Raw genomic sequence first — 4,111 nt, 5'->3', positions numbered from 1 at the left:
ACTTCCTGCAAGACATCCCCAAGGAGAAGCCACATGGACCTACCCTGATGTAGTCCTGGGTGCTGGAACACCCACGTGGAGACTCCTGCCAGCGCTGAGATATTTACACATTCACTGGCTCGGCTTTCCTCCGGCAGCCGGTATTGTCGTGTGTGTTTTGTGAGATGGAGGAGGACTTTGTGGACTGGTGTTGGACATATGGGCTTGGGCAGCACTGGGTTGAGATGTTTTCTTGATGCGCACTTAACCTTTATATCAAACTCTCTCTTGAAAATGAATTTCTGTGGATTTGTTTCTCCCAAGGACCCAGACTAACACACACCTCTTTGAGTCTTAAGAAGTAGAGGTCTTTTCTTTTCCCAGTTCTCACAAGGTGAGCTTGAGCTGCCAGCCTTTTGGTTAATGGGGAGCACTGAACCATGTATAGCATCCAGGATACCAATTAAAACAGTGGTAGTAAATGAAATAAAGGCAACACCGGTGACTGGAAAAGTATTAATGTGCTTTTCTATTTAGCTTGTCAGAGCACATAATCTTCACCCTCATCTGCCTAGCAAGATTAGAGGTGTTACAGAAGAATGCAAAGAAGAAATCCAGCTCCTGGCACTCAAAAATGGGGTTTTTCTGCATCATTCTAGCTTTACGAGTCATGTTATTGAGAGAGGATTGCGAGCAGCCTGCCCCTCACCCCCGCCTTCATCTTTCATTTATCACCATCCAGGTCTGTGCGCTAAGTAGTTACGCTCTATACAAAAAGGAGGGAAGCGTACCCTTGGCCCCAGAAAGATTGTGGGAGGAAGGGAAATGAGGTAAACACCGTGTTTCATCATCGGTCCTAGTTTTCTCCTCTTAGCTCTAGCTGGGTCTCTTGCCTCTTCATTCGCTTGGCTCTCTGGGAAGAAGACGCCTGGAAGGCTGTTCTCAGCAATCAGGGGAGTAGCCACAGCCCTTAAACCTGGTAGCGCCGCTCAGTCAGGCAGAGACCATCTTAAAGTCCAGATTTTCTGAGCTCCTTCCAAGCATCCAGAGCCCTGGTGGTGAAGTGGGTTGGTTGTGCATTGGGTTGCTAACTGCAAAATCAGTAGTTTGAAATCACCAACCAGCTCTAAGGGAGAAAGATGAGGTTTTTTTATTCTGGTAAAGATTTACAGTCTCAAAAGTTCACAGGGGCAATTCTCGCCTGTTGTCTAGGGTCACTACGAATCAGAATGGGCTCAATGGCAGTGAGTTTAGTCTTGGTCTTAAGCATCAATTGAATGTTAGTGAGGCCGAAATAAACTTGCTATAATGGAGCCAGGTCACCTACCCCATGGCAGAAGCTGGTGAACACTGATAGGGTAAGCCGTTATTAGTGGGGGAAAGACAGAGGATGAAAGAGCTAGGAATAATGGGATGAAGTCAAATCAACAAAGGAGAGAACTGGCCACATTTTACACTTCAACCCCCATCACCCTGTCTGTAATATTGTTGAAATAAATTTGTTCTGTGTCCTTGGACAGATCTTTTCACCTCTCTGGGTCTCTTGTGTTAGTCTCTAGGTTGACTAGAGAAACAAATTCATAGGCACTCACATGTGTGTGAGAGAACTTTATATCAAAGAGCAATTGTACTTTAAGAAAACATCCCAGACCCGTTTAGATCAAGTCCGTAAGTCTGATATTACCCCATATGTCGTTACTGATCCATACATTCCTCTTTAGACTCACACAGCCATGCAATGGCACCAATAGCAGGAAGATCACAGGCCAGTGGGTCTGGTGGTGGTGGAAACATCTCAGTGCTGGCGTGTGTCTCCACATGGCTCCTCCAGCTCCAGGGCTCTGGCTCTATCAGCGTAGCTCTGTGTGGCTGGTTAACAAGAATGTCTCGCAGGGAGTGAGCGTATCTGGCCTCCAATGAACTACTGGTATTTATCTCCGCTGCGCCTCCAAGCGAGGTCATCAAGCTGCAACCTGATTGATAAGCTAAACTCCATCACTTCACTCTTAATAGTCTCACATTGACACCAGATTGTGTAACTACCACACTCCTCATCTGTAAGATAAAGAAATGAAATTCTATGATCTATAGCACAAACCACTATCAAGCTTTTTTCTAAGGTAGTGCTTCCCAAAATGGTGATGTTGGCCCCTGGAGAGCTCTGGAACAACGGGAGAGGGGGGGGGGGGAGGCTGCAAAAGCAGATACAGAAGACACCGTATCTTGGATGATTACGGCCAATAGTAGAAAAGTTTTTAATTTTTTTTTTCTTTCTGAAACGAGGGTGGTAGGTCAAATAAGTTTGGGACTCTGAATTCTAAGGCATACAATTTGTAATATTAAGAAAACCTAATTGAGAAGCCTAAAAATTCATTAGCAGAGTCCACACATACAATAAGCCTCTGGTGCACCCCCTCTGACCATAGTGGAGAGATGTGAATAGTCTTGCTATCAGATAGCGAGCATTGTAAAGTTGATCACGGTAGATACAGTTAGGTTAAAATGTAATATCTGATCATTCGATCTCCCTTTGGGCCCATTAAAAGTGGTTCCAGTTTTTAAAAAGTGGAGAGGAGAGACACATGAATGAAGCCTCCAGTGACTTCCCTCGCACCCTAGGCCAGGCATGTGCACACCTGGCTCTCACGAAGAAGAGTGCATCCTTATAAGAGTGGCTACTGCAGATGCCGTTAGGTTAAAATTGAACACCTTACTAGTTGGTCTTCCTTTTGACTCATCTTAAATGTGTTCTAGTGTTTAATGTCTTCTTTCTTTTTGATTGAGGTTTGTCTTCTGTTTTACTTCGCTGTTGTTGCTAGGTTGTTTTGGTTTTGGGGAGGGGGCGGTTGGTATATTTTCCTGTTATGAAATCCAGAATAGGCAAATTTATAGAGACGGTAATTGGATTAATGGTTTCTTGGGGGAATGGCGGGGAGAGGGCATGGCAGTAGTGGGAAGCTAATAACAAGGAGTACAAGAAAGAAAAAAATGTTCTAAAATCGATTGTGGTGATGGTTGTTCAACTCTTCTTGATATGATTGAACTACTGAATTGTGTAATATGGGGATCATATGCCAATAAAACTATTTTTTTAAAGCCCAATTGAACTGCTAGTGACTTAAAATTGGGGTAAACTTGGTATCCTAAGAATTACAGCTGAATTTAAATGTCATACTAAATTTCAGATGTACTATAATTCTTAAAAAAGATGATACTCAAGTAAAAGATTAACCAGAAATTTAAAATTTCTATTTTAAGAATTGCAAGATTAGCTATTAAGACTCCATATTCCTGAAAGAACTGGATGGTGGCCAGTTGCCATAATTGAACATTTTGATCAAAGATTCTATAGAAGAATATTGATCAAAAGGAGGAAAATATAGAATTTCAAAATCTCAAGGAATTCAGACTTTCTGGAGCATAATGTTCTTATACGATTGATCCATATGTGATCAAATTGAAAACAGCAACTTGAAAGAGTAGATAACCAAACTCAACACCATCAAATCGTTGCCAACTCATAGACACTTTACAGGGAAGAATTGACCCTGTGTCACTCTTTATGCAAACAGAAAGTCCTATCTTTTTCTCCCAGAGCAGCTGGGAAAACAATTTGGAAAAGGAAGGGGAGAATGATTGCACAACTCAAAGAATGTAATCAATGTCACTAATTCTACATACTGAAATTTGAATTGGTGTGTTTTTGCTGTGTATATTCTCAACCACAAAATAAAATAAAGTACTTCCAATGTTATACTCCTTAATATTAAGAAAAAGGAATAAACTGTTGATACACAAAGCAACTTATGTGAATCTTAAAATAATTGTGCAGAGTGAAAAAAGCCAGACATCAAAGAGCACAGACTGTGTGACTCCATTTTTATAAAGTTTGAATTTGTATAAACAGATTGGTGTGGGGAACCAGCCTCCCCACAACCAAATGGGTCCAAAGGGTGGTTGTGTAATTGAAGGGTAAGTTAAAGGGACATCAGACAAGACAAAGCATGCAAGGGCTCACCTCTTTTTTTTTTTTTTTACATTTTATTTGGGGCTCATACAACTGTTATCCCAATCCATACACACACCAATTGTGTAAAGCGCATTTGTACATCGTTTCTCAAAACATTTTCTC

This window comes from Echinops telfairi, unplaced genomic scaffold (assembly GCF_000313985.2).
Source record: "Echinops telfairi isolate 266 unplaced genomic scaffold, ASM31398v2 ScPeMD7_60;HRSCAF=208, whole genome shotgun sequence".
Lineage (NCBI taxonomy): Eukaryota > Metazoa > Chordata > Mammalia > Afrosoricida > Tenrecidae > Echinops > Echinops telfairi.
This window is presented reverse-complemented; position numbering follows the sequence as displayed.